This window comes from Elaeis guineensis, chromosome 2 (assembly GCF_000442705.2).
Source record: "Elaeis guineensis isolate ETL-2024a chromosome 2, EG11, whole genome shotgun sequence".
Taxonomy (NCBI): domain Eukaryota; kingdom Viridiplantae; phylum Streptophyta; class Magnoliopsida; order Arecales; family Arecaceae; genus Elaeis; species Elaeis guineensis.
The window spans coordinates 4,644,098-4,659,704 of NC_025994.2; the positions used below are offsets into that span (position 1 = coordinate 4,644,098).

The 15,607-nt window shown below is 40.7% G+C and overlaps 1 pseudogene; it reads left to right on the top strand.

Annotated features, from left to right (window-relative positions):
- The first annotated feature begins 2,643 nt into the window (after positions 1 to 2,643).
- LOC140855192 (uncharacterized) lies at positions 2,644 to 14,064 on the top strand (annotated as a pseudogene).
- The last annotated feature ends 1,543 nt before the right edge of the window (positions 14,065 to 15,607 follow it).

Here is a 15,607-nt window from a genome sequence, read left to right on the forward strand (position 1 = left end):
ATCACCCTGCAATATATGCTGCATTAGCCATATCACCAACAAGTTGTTAGCCTCTTTGAATATATGCAAAATTGTAAAAGAAGCAGCAATGTGCAACCAAACTTGCAGATCTTGAAAAAAAGGACTATGTTGCACAATAGACTAATGGTGAGACTTGAGCTAAAAGATAACTATAGCAAAGTATCCTTCTAAGATTAATTAAGTAACGTGAAGGATAAACATCTAAAGTAAATCACTAAAAATATTAAATATTATAATAATTGATATTATTCTATTGAAATTTGATGCTCTCTAGTCTATTTTGTAGACAATTAGAAGTTTAGGCTCATACAATTCAAATAGGACTCAATTTGGCTTGAATATGAGTGAATCAGACAATCAGTTCAAGGGCTAATCAAATTTGAATGTGAACACGAGTTACTCATGAAGAAATCAAATGTAAGCTTAAAGATCAAGAGCTCAGATTAGAAGATAAATTTTTACATACACTACAATAAAAGGGGGGATTAACTACCATATTTTGCCGACGCTTTTTGAAAGCGTCGGCAGGTTGCACTGACCTGCCGACGCTTTTAAAAAATATCGTGTTTTCAATGACGCTCAAAAGCATCGTAAAATTTCAGCATTGTCAACGCCGGTGCTTTTAACAAAAGCGTCGTTAAATAAAGAAAATGCCGATGTTTTTTTACGTCATTATTTAACGACGCTAAAAAGCATCGTTAGGTTCGCTTAATCCGACCCCCATTCTCCCGTGCCCTAATCTATCTGCCGCCGCCCCCTCCCACCCATTCCTCCCGTTCTCCCGTACCCTAATCCCCTCCTGGCCCCCATCTCCGCCGTTCTCCACCGTCGGCGCCGCACCCGCCGTCCACGCCGCACCGCCGTCCGCCGCTCCTTTCTGCTGCCGCATCCGTCCATGCCACACCCGCGCCATCCACGCTGTACGCCGTCCGCCCTCCTCGAAGTCACCCCACCGGCCCTCCTCTCCTCCCCTCTCCCGGCGGCCATCTTCGCAGGCCCAAAAGATCCCCCCGGTCCCTCTCCCCGATCCTGCCGCATCCCACCATCTCCCTCCCCGATATCGTACCCCACTGCCATCACCCCCCACCCCCGCCCGCCCGGTCCGGCCACCGACCTAGCCGATAGGTGGCCCTATACGGTTCTTCATCAGGATATATATCGGCAAGAGTTTAGTGCTTCAACTCATTGTCAATGCTCTGATACTTTTCTTATCTTTGCTACAATCTCAGGATCTGTTCGTATCATACTGTTTATCGTTCTTCTACTCAATACTCTACGTTGTTCTACTACCGTATCCCTGAAAACTGTAACAGGCTGCAATTAACTTGTTTGGCTGGCCTGCTATTTTGGTTTATCTTTTTGTATCTGTATGCTTTAGCCAATTTTTTTATAGAGAGACAGGATGATCAAAACAACCCCCATCCCACCAGGACTTTACACGCTTGTTTGATCTTCATTTTCATCTAAAAATTCGGGTGGATTCAAGTTGTGTTGGGTTCATATAATTGAATCCGTACTTCACCATAACATAAAATTTGGTTGATAAAAATTATTTCACACATATATATTGCTATATTGACTCAACCTAGATTCCATAGATACCAAAGTATCAGCTGACGCCATGAAAACGAGATTGAATCATGTCTTTATCAATCATATTAGGATATTGACACATCATGATATCTCATGATATCATTTGCTTATATTGATCAAAATGATAACTCAAAAATACATCCACACACGGAAAATCAAGTTTTATGCTTTCCATCACAAAATGCAGGAAGCGCCTCGCAATCAAAAACCTGATGCAACTGATCAAGCAGATGCAGCATGCATGAAAACCTGATTGCGAAAATACCCAATGACGGTATTTTCCTTTTGTTCTCCCTATATGGGAGAATTAAGAAAAAATGCTGCTGAAATTTTTTTCGACTCTTGTTGCATATCATTTGATTACTGTAATTGATCTATAGAATTAATGCATTTTCTGAATGGGATAGGACCTTCTTTACCTATTAGTTGATGATAGCAAGCATTTACTATGTAAACCATATCATATCTAGATGTATTTTTGAGTCTTCAAGTTATATAATGAACTACAATAGCTGTTATTTTTTGGATTTTATGAAATGACTGATATTTTTTACTCATTGCATTAATATAAATTATATAATTTTTTTTATTTTTAGATAAGTTGCAAGTTCGGTCATTTTTATCCTACAATGGACAAATGTTGGATAAATAAACCAAGGTATAGTAAAGAATATTTAGATGGAGTTCATAACTTCATTAAATTTGATATGGAGAAAAATAGTTTGAATGGAAAGATTTTATGTCCATGTCGGAAATGTGTAAATAGTTCTTCTTTAGATCCACAATTGTTGAAGAACATTTGGTATGGAATGATTTTTTAAGAGGTTATACCGACTGAATTTTTCATGGGAAATCTATGTTGCCATCATCATGTAACCAACCCCTGACTCATTTTGGATCCACTAGCCTACAAGACAATTCTGCAAGAGATGATGATATAAGGGGTTTGATCACAGATGCTTTTGGACTTAGTGTTCAAAATTTAGGAGAATCCAATAGTATACAAGAAACAGTTGGGATGTTTGATGGATGTATGCATACGGAACGTATGCATTTGAGGAGCCTATACATATATCTAATGATGAGACAGCTCGTTATCACACCTTAATGAAAGATGCAGATGAAGAATTATATCCGGGTTGTACGAAATTTTTTAAATTTTTTTTTCTTGTATATTTATTCCATTTAAAATATTTGAATGGATGGTCTGGAAAGAGTTTTACCATGCTGTTCAAGTTATTAAAGGATGCATTTTCAGAAAGCACTCGTTTACCACCATCGTATTATGAAGCCAAGAAAGTAGTAAAGGAATTGGATCTTGGATACGAAAAGATTCATAGTTGTCCGAAAGATTGTATGTTATATCAGGGTGAAAATGCTAATCAAGAGTCATGCAATGTATGTGAATTTTTAAGATGGATAACACAAAAAGAAGATCGAGACGATGTACTGAATGAATTGGATGCAACGCGGAGTAAAAAAAAATCGGCGAAGGTATTGCGTTACTTTCCTCTTATACCTAGATTGAAAAAGATTTATACATCATCAAAAATAGTTTCATCAATGAGATGGCATGATGAAGGACGTACAAAGGATGGAATGTTGAGACATCCAGCAGATAGTCTTCAATGGAAAGCATTTGATGATAGGCATCCTGATTTTGCCTCTGATGTTCGCAGTGTTAGGTTTGGCTTAGCTTTTGACAGCTTCAATCCATTTCGAATCCTAAGTTCTACCTACAACACTTGGCCAGTCATTTTGATACCTTACAATTTGCCACCGTGGATGTGCATGAAACAATCATCACTTATCTTGTCAATGGTTATTTCAGGAGATAAGGATCCAGGCAATGATATTGATATTTTTCTACAGCCTTTAATAGAAGAATTGAAACAGTTGTGGGAGGGTATTGATGCATTTGATGCTTCCAACTGTCAAACATTTAAACTACGGGCAGCTTTGTTATGGACTATTAATGATTTTCCAGCATATGCCAATTTATCTGGCTAGAGTACAAAGAGACGGGTTGCATGTCTTTGTTGTGGAGATTCAACACATTCAATTTGGTTAAAACATGGAGGTAAATTTTGTTACATGGGATATCGTCGATGGTTGGAAGCAAATCATCCGTTTCGATTTCAGAAAGATTTATTTGATGGTACTATAGAATTGGGATGTGTCCCTATTCCACCTTCTGGAACTGATGTTCATAGATAAATGGATGGCATCAATTACAGCTATGGTAAGCACTCAAAGTACTCTAAAAAAAGAGGAAGGGATGATTTTGAAAGCTCAATGCACGAAGGGTTACCAGAGGAAGTCAGTATCAGTACTATAGATGCAGAGGTATTTCAAGATCCAGACAATTATTTCGAGGATGAAAATGAGGAAGACACACAGATAGCATCTACACAACAGCCCAGTAAATATTTATGAAAAAAATGAAGTATCTTTTTTGACTTATCTTATTGGAAATATAATCTTATTCGGCACAATCTTGGTGTCATGCATATAGAGAAGAATGTTTGTGATAATTTACTTGGAATATTTTTAAATCTTGATGGAAAAAGCAAAGATAACATGAAGGCGCGTCTTGATTTAAAAGAAATAGGTATCCGATGGGAGCTTCATCCTAAAATGCTTGCTAATGATAGAATTTATGTGCCTCCTGCATGTTACACAATGTCTGCTCGAGAAAAGGATAATTTTTTGAGAGTTTTGAAAAGTATCAAGGTACCTGATGGATATGCATCAAATATTTCACGATGTGTGCATCTAAAGAATTGAAAACTTTCAAATCTTAAAAGTCATGATGGTCACATATTGATGCAAGATATCTTTCCAATAGCTTTAAGATCGTCATTGCCGAAACAAGTTATTGCAATTGTACTTCGATTATCGTCATTCTTTAAGGCATTATGTTCAAAAGTTATTGATCCTCGAGAATTTGATCAGTTAGAGTCCGATATTGCAATTATACTTTGTCAGATGGAAAAATTTTTTTCTCTTGAATTTTTCACTATTATGGTATATCTGCTCCTTCACCTAGCTTCAGAAGTTAAAGTTGGTGGACCGGTACATTATAGATGGATGTATCCTATTGAGAGATATTATTGCAAACCTTAAATCTTTTGATAATTTTATTAGAAACAACAGCATACTAATATTTTAATAAATATTTAATTTTTGAAGATATCTTGTGCATCTTAAAGATTATGTGCGAAATAGAGCCTATCCGGAGGGCTCGATTGCTGAAGGATATATTGCCGATGAATGTTTGATATTTTATTCAAGATATCTTCAAGGTATAGTGACTATTTTTAGTCGACCTCAACGGCATAATGACTTTGTGGAGAATGCAAAACTGTATAAGTTCTCAACTGTTAGAAAATTCTTGGGAAGAACTGAAAGTATTGTACTTGATCAAAAATCCTTAGCACAAGCACATCGTTATGTGTTACTTCATAGTGACATAATATCTGACCATCGCAGGTTAGTATATTTAAGGCATGATATCAAGATTTAAATTTTATATTAGATATAATATTCTAAATGATATATTTATATTTTATGCAATAAATTTTTAATTTATCAGAGACGAGTCAATTATAATATTCGTCCTAATACAAGGATTGAACAGCGATGGTTGGTCGAGTTATTCCTTATGTGGCTTTCGAATCAGGTATGATTTATATTTAATTATGGGATACATTAATTTTTGATACATATTTAATATTAGATAACTCAATAGCACTTCATATCATTTTTTTTAGGTATCAAAGATGATGGAGACAAATAATTCAGATGAACTAATAGCTCTTGCTCGAGGACCTAACAAGATTGTGAATAGATATAACGGTTTCATAATTAATGGCTTTAAATTTGATACTAGAGAATGAGAGAAATTTAGAAAAATACAGAATAGCGGTGTTATGGTGGAAGAGGATGGAAAATCCTATTATGGTGCACTTAAAGATATCTATGAGTTGGATTATTATGAAAAATTTAAAGTAGTATTGTTTAGATGTGATTGGGTAGACATAAACTCACCAAGGGATTTGAAACAAGATGCAAATGGATTTACACTTGTAAATTTTTCAAGGTTGATACACACTGGTGTGTTATTGAAGGATGAACCATTCATTTTTTCATCTCAAGCTCGTCAAGTATTTTATGTACAAGACGCAAAAGATAAAGATTGATTTACTGTCATCAAAACAAAATCTAGAGACTTATATGATATGAGAAACCAAGTGGAGGATGATGACGATGATACTTATACATAATGTATGCCCTACAATTTTGTGTCAGCTGATGATTTAAATGCTACGACGATGTTGGTTAGGACAGAATTTGAAGAAAACACTACTGCTTGATTGTTACTGATAATAATTATTTATGATGTATATAATTTGCATTAATTATTATGTTATTTTACTCCATATATTAACTGATTCTATCTTTTATTTATATAAATGCTAGGTGACATCATGCATCGCAGAGGACGATATGCTGGTGTGCAGTTCCAATTTTCACAGATAGAGATCGGTACGTCTTCTTCAGCACAGCAGCCTGAGGCCAGTTCAGCTGCACAGCATTTCGAGCCCTATCCTTCTTCATCATTAGCATAGCACGATCCTCCTGTTCATCAGCCAGATGATGAGATACACGTGCAGGGTATATATTGTCTTTCATATAATTTTATTTTTATTTTATTTTATATATATTTATGATATCGTTACTTTTATATATTTTTTGTAGACGGATCCAAGAGAGTACGCCACAGACGTGGACCCATAGTAGTATGAGATGTGTGGCAGATGCGTGAGGATGAGAGAATTATTGTGGAGTGCAATCAGCTAGGTCAGCCAATTAAGAAAGCTGTCTGTTTATTGACTTCATTTTTGGGGACTGTTGCTCGGAGGTCTCAGCTATGTCCGTTGGACTATGCAAAATGGAATGACATGCTTCCAACATACAAAGTTGAGCTCCTCCGAGTTATAGAGGTAATGAATTGATGTTCATACTGTATATTAATTGTTAATCACTTATATAATTTATTTTCTTTAACTTTTTTTTTTATAGAGCAAGTTTGTTCTCCCTCCATCCACTCATGATTTTGTAATGAAGTCTCTCAACTGCAAATGAAAAGAATATAGAGCACAATTGAAGAGGGACTATATGAGATAGGATATGACAGAGGAGGAGGTTGCTAGGAATTGTCCTCCTGATGTGCCCCTCATCAGTGGATGGAGTTGGTTCATTATTGGTTCTCCAAGAGGGCACAGGTATATTATCTGCTTATTATCTTTTCTTTTAAATATTTTATAAAAATATTGATTTATATTGTATATTATATATTATACATATAACAAGTTCTTTACTTTATTTTACAGACTTATTCTGCTATTGGTAGAGCTGCACGAGCAGCTCAGTCTGTTCCTCATACATCGGGGTCGAAGAGTTATGCACGACTCTGATAGGAGTTTGTATGTTCCTTAAACTTTCATAATTAACTTCTAATTTTTATGTTGAAATATTTATATAACTAATATCATTATGTATCGTGGACCATGTCTGTATCATGATACTCATATATTTTTTAAATTGTTATAACTGTTTGCTTAAAATTAAAATTATTTGTGTAGGTGGATGAGCATGGGAGGGAACCCGGTAAAGTGGAGTTTTATCGGATGACTCATACTCATCAGGATGGTACTTTTGTTCGAGATGAGTCGAGAGATTTATATGTACTGCATTATTAATATTCTATTTTTTATAATAATTTTAATTTAATTTTGTTAGCTATTAATGTATAACTCTTATTTTCAAAATAAATACAGGAGAGGACTACATCTCTCATTGCGGAGCGTGACGACGAGTCCGCAGCATCTACGCAGCAGAGTCGTATCGAGACCGAGGTGTTCACAGAGTTGATGGGACTAGAGTGCTACGTCCGAGTGAGGGGTTATGGAGTAGGAGTCACCCCCACTCAGTTATCTGAGGTTAGTAGATATACGTAGCATGCTACAGTAGATGCTCAGGATTCACGCGTCTGCAGACTCGAGGTGGAGATACAGGAGATTAGACAGAGTCGTACCGCTGAGATGGAGGAGATGCGACAGAGCCATGCCAAGATGCAGGCCATGAGGGGACAGATTGATCGGCTTACATCTTTATTAGAGATGTATGGCCCATCTCAGATAAACATATATTATTAAATATATATTTTTATATTAATTTAATGATTTATATATTTTTATTTATAGATATGTAAATCAAGCTTTTCATATGTTTCTTGTTGGCTCCTGACACATCAGGCATCCATCGAGATGGCAGCACGTCACGTGGAGACAGCGACGACCATTCGCCTGCAGATTGACATCATTTTATTTTTATTATAGTCTTATATTTTCTGTATACTTTTAGTTAGGTTGAACTCTTGATTGTAATAGATGATTAGTACTTTATTTTTATTTATATAAAACAATATCTTTTGGTTTGATTAAATTTGCTATTGAAGTTTGCTTTTGGTATGAATGGTGATGATTGTACAGATTTATGTTTGAATAATTAATATAATTTCGTACAGAAATGTATGTATTCTTTTTTTTGTATATAAAATCTGTATTTTTTTTCTGTTAAAAAAATTAATGACGCTTATAAGTGTCGTTAATAGACTGATTAACGATGCTTATAAGCATCGCCAGTGACTTAACTGCCGACACTTCGAAAAGTATCTTGGTAGAGTGGAGGACGTGTTGTCATTAACGACGCTAAAAAGCGTCGATAAAATTTAATTTTATGATGCTTTAAAGCATCGTTAAAAAATATTGCGATGCTTTTAAAAAGCGTCAGCGCTTTTCGTCTCCACTCTTACATAGGCGACGCTTTTGCGATGCTTTTTGAAGCATCGTAAAGTTTATTTCCGACGCTTATTAGCGTCGTAAAATGCCTTTTATAGCATCATCTTTTATCATTTTCACTGTAGTGATAGATCGAAGTGTCAACACGACTTAAAGATTAATAGTTAGGAAGCAACTTCTTCAGATCCAATGACTCACATTGAAGGCCTCATTCCAAAAATCCTAGAAGAGAAGGCATCATAACCCAAGCTACTTAATGTGCCACTCAAACCATTTTAGCATTATCCCACGTAAAGAAATAAGAAGGGGCGCGGCACTTTCATGGGTTTTATTGTGTGGGGAGAGAAGAGAAGCGCTTCCCATTCCTCATGCGTCTTTTTCTTTCCACCTTTTTCTCACATAAACTTCTTCTTCACGACGCACCTCCCTCAAGCACCGCCACACCTATCTCGTAATGTGGGTCTCATCTTTTCTTTCTACTACATCATTCTATGATGATTTGATAATTTGGTGCATAGATATTTTCTTACTATCGGTTTTGCCTTATCAAGATTTATTTTATGTTTCAGATTGTAATATATGATTTAATTATTACTTAATATATTAGATGAACTGTCTAACATATAGATAAGGTTTACAATGTGTAATTATAAGTGTACATTTTATAGAATTTGTGGTGTTTTGATTATTCTTATAGAAGATTTTACATAATATATAGCAATAATAATAGATAAATGACTGGATAATTTTACTACATCCCATCAGTATAATTATATATTCTATATTTATTAGTATAAAATATTATATTATGATATTTATATTATGTATACAAAACTTTATCTAATTATCTAAATATAACTAATATTCTGATAGAATTTTTCTACAAAAAACTGTCTGTAACTAATATTCTTGGTACATCTTTTCAGTTATTATGAGTTTGAAGAAAAAATATATGGAATAATGATGTTATGCATGATTAATGTAAAATATGACAGGTAGTTATAATAAAATGCAACAACAAATGAAAACCATTGAGCCCACCAAGTGTGGATAAATTAGAAAAAGAAAAATATAGAAACAATCAATAAACCACGTCTAGAAACGAACTTATAATATGGAAAAGAGAAAGAAGAATATGACAAAGTTTAAAAGAAATATTATATTTGAACAAAGTATATAGAAGCTAAAATTTAGTAAAGCAATAAAATTAATAAGATTTTTTTTTGTTTTCATAATTTGCTATACTTGATATGTTTAGTATATGAAATGCCTGAGAATCATTTTAGATTTGTTTATCTTGATGCAACTGTCATTAATTAATAAATAAAAAAATTAAAATATATTTTTTTTATTCAAAGTTTCAAACACTATCAGTGAACATTCCTAGAATGCGCCTTAAGTAAGAAAACTATCAATGTTCAACTTAAAAAGTTTGAAGTGCTATCTTCTATTTATATAGTATATTATCTGCACGATGTATATATTTCTTTTCGAATTTCATCAAATATGAATTATTTTGAATTAAGTACTCATTTTCAAACAAATGTATATACCGGAATGGCTGTTTAAGCTCACATGTTTCTAATATTAAAAAAATTTGTAAAATAATAGACAACATGATATAAAAAGACTATTTAATTCAAACAATATAAAACTTAAAATTTTATTTGAATAAAAAAATAATTATTATTGGTGGCCTTAAGTATATCAATTGGAAATAAAATCAAATTGTTTATGTAGCACGGTGGTAGAAAGAGACACTCATTTTTTTCTTTTTGTAATAGAAAATTAATTAGGTGTTTTCTTATATATTTTTATCTCAAATTTGTCTATAATTTGATTTATAAATATTGAAACAATGTTTCCATTATCAATTGATTTAGAATGCTCATTATTCAACATAATTTAGAATGCTTCTTATTCAGTAGAACAATATTTTCATTATTGATTGTTTCATAATGCTCATTATTTAGTACAAAAGATGATTACTATAAGAATGAACAACAAATGAAAACTACTAAAGTTACCAACTTATGGATGACCTAAAAAATGATAAATCTAGGAACAACCAATAAACCATGTCTAGAAACAAACTTGTTGCGGCCAATTCCCCCCCCCCCCTCGTGGCTCGATCGCCGGTGTCGTGCACCTGCAAGAGAAGTCTTCACGGATCGGAGATGCCTCCGGCGGGGACCCTCCGACGATCAAGTCAGAGAGGAGACTAGGCAACAGTGAAAAATCAGAGGCTCAGCTTAAGAGGGCTTGAGGAGGCTTAGAAAATCTTATCGGGATTGTTGCCTTACCTCTTTTTATAGTATAATGTAGTATGGTCCCGTCATTAATGGTGCAGACAACTGGGGAGTTGTCAAATCGCCGTGGACTACCAAGTCACCGTGGACTGTCAAATCACCGTGGGTTGTCAGAATTAACCCATGTTCTTGGGAAGACAATACAGCAGGACAGTCGCACAGCATGTCCTTGATAGGACAACAGCCCGTATGTGTCGTACGACGTTCGGACGGGCTGGCCGACTATACGTCGGTACTCGGCTGCCGGGGTGTCGGGTGATGACCCGGAGATACCGTCGGCTGGTCTGGCACCTTGCTGAAGTCGGACGTCGGCTGCCACCCCCGACAGTGAGTCGGTGATTCGGGCTCGGTCGCTCGGCCGGTCGGGAACAGTACAGGTCGGTTTGGCCGACATACCTTCGGCCGTATTTTTGTCAGCAGCCGCTATCGGAGCCGTCGGTCGATCTGATCGGTAGAGTCGGGCGTCGGTCGGATAGGTCCGAGGGTAAGTTGGCGTAGAGGGGTCGGTCTGTATATCCCAACAGTTGCCTCCCCACTCCTGAGTTGGATGTCATGTCGGCCAACGTTTCCACGTGGGCGATGGCTTCGGACGAAAGGAGTGGTTATCCATCACATCATGCTCCGACTCTGACGATCGTACCAATGAATGGTATGGTGTCAGACGTCCCATTGGAAACGGGAACCGCCATCTTCTTGGGAACGCGAACCGCCGTCTCCTTGGGAACATGAACCGTCGTCGGTTAATGAATCCCGAGACGCGGTTTTTTTGGCCACATGGCAGAGGGCTATTGGGCCGGACCCGTTCATGCGGATGGAGGCGACGTGGCTCGATCTGGCGGCTGGTGCATCGAATCATCGGACCAAGGAAGGGCCCAAATGCTGCCACGTGTCGGCATCCGGGAAGCCTTTGTCCGGTGTGCTTTTATCTCGACTGTTGAAGGGCCTTATATATACGCGGCCACTTACATCCAAAATTTCACTTTTGCAGCAAATCTGCTCCTGGTGCTGAGGCTCTGTCGAGTTGTCCCCCAGTCCCAGGTAGTTGTCTCCGTGCTCTCCCTTCGAAAGTTCTTCTCGAAGTTTTTCTTGTCTGTTCTTAGCTTCTTGCTCCCTTCCTCCTTTGCCATTTTCTTTTTATTCTCCTTTCTGGGGCTAGCGTCATGGCTAGGACCTCTCCTCGAGGAAGTCAGTCGGGGAACCCGACTGATGATTCTCGATCGACCCTGGAGATGGAGATTTCTTCACTTTCGACGGCAAACATCGAACGGCTCAGGGAGCAGTACAGTATCCCGGAGCAGTTCGAGCTCTTTGCCCCTAGGGTCGAGGGTCGGGTTAACAACCCACCTCCGGGTCGGGTGGCCTTCTATGTCGAGGACCTTCAGGCAGGTCTTCGCTTTCCGATTCTGAAGTTCGTCCGGAACGTTCTGGATTATTACGGACTTTGTCCGGTGCAACTGGCGCCGAACTCAGTCTAACTGATAATCAGTTTTGTACTGTTGTGTCGGTTTTTGCCGATCTATCCTCGTATTTCTCTCTTTCGGATGTTCTTCGTCCTCCGACCCCTCCCGAAAGCTCGAGGGTGGTGGTTCTTCAGTCCGCGGAAGGGTCTTTCGTTCATCACCGATCTTCCATCGTCGATCTACGGGTGGAAGAACCAATTCTTCTTTGCTTCTGCTTCATTTCTTTGGGGGTTTCCTTCCCGCTGGGGTGACCCTCGGACTCAGCCGAACGAAAACAATCGGGTGGAGGATGGAGATCGAGAGGACTTTCATCGACTGAAGGATGTGTCGGTGCCGAGGCACCGAGCAAGCTCTGTACGATGCCGGCCTGAGTTTGGTTCCTCGCCTAGGTACATCTCGATCCGTCAGTCGTCCTTTGTCTTTTCTATTCGTCTTTGGACTTGTGCTGACCCTTTATTGAAATTGCAGGGATGCTGCCGAGAGTGAGGCTGACCGACGTCGATATTCAACAACATGCGGCGAGGAAGAGACCGGCGCCCGGGGCCGGACCATCGCGGCCTCCCAAGAGGCCTCAGATAGCATCACCGACCGACCTTGCGACGGCAGGAGCACAGCCTAACCTTGCGGCGGTGGGAGCACAGCCCGATGCCGAACGTGCGTCGGGCTGCGAGCTGGTCATCGCTCTGTCGGCTCCGATGGTGCCACCTGAGGCACCGTCCGGGGAAGGGGCGGCCGAGGGGGCAGTCGAAGGAGCGTCAGCTTCCCCACCCTCGGAAGAGGTTCGGGCCGAAGTACGTGAGCCCGAACGACCTGCAGCGGCGGCCGTCGCGACCTCGGGAGGGACCCAATCGAGCTCGAGCTTTCCGTCCCTCTCTGATTTCTGAGCTTGGGCGGTCGGATGAGGGAAGGCTCCGATGGCACCGGGCGACGACACAAGGTCGACCGGTCGAGCCGCATCATTCGGCATCCAGCTTCCCGAAGGAGCGTCGGCCCTGGCCAATCATGATTTGGCCAGGAGGTTGTGCCAAGTAACCATTCTCCCGACTGACCGGGAGATCATGAAGAGTCGGCCAGTGTCCGACATGCTTTCTTCCTTTTACCCGACTATGATCCAGGTGAGGTCCTACTCTTCCTTTCTCTTCTTCATTATTGTTCGCTATCAATTCGATTTTCTGACAGCTGGCCTTCCGCCTGCAGCTGACCTACAATATATCCGAGCTAGAGGTCGGGTACCGGAGGTTCGGCGACGTCCGGACGGCCTGGAAGAAGAAGGCAGAGATCGTCGAGGCTGAGAAGGCGACGCTGGTCAACCAGCTGAAGTCGTCGGTCGACCGTGAAACTAGGCTCGAGGAGGAGATCTCCCGACTCACTGACGGCCTAGCTGCCTCGGAGGCCGAACTTCAGTCGGCCCGCGAGCAGGTTCGACGCAAGACCCACTCCGTTCACTGACTGACGCGCAAGCGGGACGGCTGCGTTAGGGAACTCGAGGCCGAGCGCGAACAGCTTCGAGTTAGCCTGGAGAACCTGGCCAAGATTGAGGAGAACTTGTCCTCCGCCCAGGCCAACGCTGACATATTGAAGGCGGAGGTGGAGTCGGCCAGGGAGGCAGTGGGTCGAGCGGTGGAGGACTTCCATGGTTCGGAGGAGTACCGGGAGGATCTCCTTGAGAGCGGCTTCGCCTCCTATCGGGTGGGGTACGAGGATGCCCGAGAAGCGATCCAAAATCTGCTCCCTGAGCGGGATCGTCCCTTCAGGGTCGGAGGACCAAACCGTAGAGGAAGAGGTCGACCCATTGCCAACGGAACGAGTCGTTGAGGATGAGGCGGCTCCAACCCCCGATCCCTCACCAACCCAAGCAGGGCATGCCGGTTGCTCCCGAACTCTACTCAGTGGAAGAAGCCGACTCCGATGAATAGTCGGAGTATTCGCCCTATTATCTTTGTACTTTTTTGCTTTCCATTTAGTCTTGGATATCTGTAATCAGGCTTCGTCTCAATTTTATAATCGGACTTCGTCCCAATTTTGACTTGGTAAAATCAAAGACTTCTCACACTTTTTCCCGCATATTGTTGAATGTGTTTGATTGTCTGAACCATCCCTGAATGCATAGGTCGTAGTCCCGACATATCCCATTGGGACGTTCGGTAGGGTCCAGCATAGCCGATCGGTAGCGTGCACCCCGCCAAAGGCAGAGCAAGCCCCGATCGTAGGTCGGCGTCCCGACTATCATGCTGGTTGCATAGGATCTGATGGTCGAGTGTCGTCCCGACTGTAAGTCGAGTGTCCATCGCCCGGGAGTTGGTCGGGCGCGCACGCGGGGTCGGGTGTCAGCCAATCTCCGAACGTGATTTGTCGACAAGATCGTCCCGTAGAGTCTGATAGTCGAGTAGCGTCTGACATATTCGGATTGGATAACGATGATAAGTCGAATATCTACTATCTGGCCCTTGGTTGGGCGTGCACATCGGGACGTATGATAAATGGTGGCAAGTCGGATATCCTTCGATTGATCGTGATCGGGTCGGTATGTCGCAAGTGCGACGTAGTTTGTCGATACGATCATATCGTAGAATCTGATAGTCGAGTCATGTCCGATGCATTCGGATAGGATAACGATGGAAAGTCGAATATCCGTTATCTTGCCCTTGGTCGGGCGCATGCGTCGGGATGTATGATAAACGGTGGCAAGCCGAATATCTCTCGATCGATCGTGATCGGGTCGGTATGTTGTAAGTCGAATACCCATTGCCCGGACCTTGTTCAGGTGGGTACGTCGCGGCTGCCTTGGTATTTGGCCCTTTCTTAGTCGAAAGTTGGCAAGTTAGCCAACCACGTTGGTCGAAGCCCTCTGCCTTCAGAGGTGGGGGCCATCGTAGATATTCTGCCCTTTCAATCTCCATCGTAGGATCCGATGTGTCATCGAAGATCGGGATGTAGATTGAGCCGTAGATTCGACGATCGAGTCGTAGATTCGACGATCGAAGCATAGGTTTGGCGGTTGAAGCGTAGAGTCGACGGTCGAGCCGAGAGTTCGCAATGAGGCATTGGGTTGAACTCGGAGCGTCGAGGCTCGTACTTCTGGCGAAGGCCGACCCTCAGCGGAGAGCCAAACTTTGTACTCTGGAATTTTGAAATTGCATTGTATTCCGAGTAAGTGCATATAGAACTCATTGATAATACAATTTCAGATTGTCAGCATTCAAAGTCCGGAGAATAGCCGTCCCTTCCAGGGTTTCAAGTCGGTGGGCGCCCGGCTTGCAGGTGTTTGCAATCTTGTAGGGTCCTTCCCAATTCGGGGATAGTTTCCCTTGATCCTGAGACTTTGAGACTTCCGCCTTCCTCAAAACTAGGTCTCCGG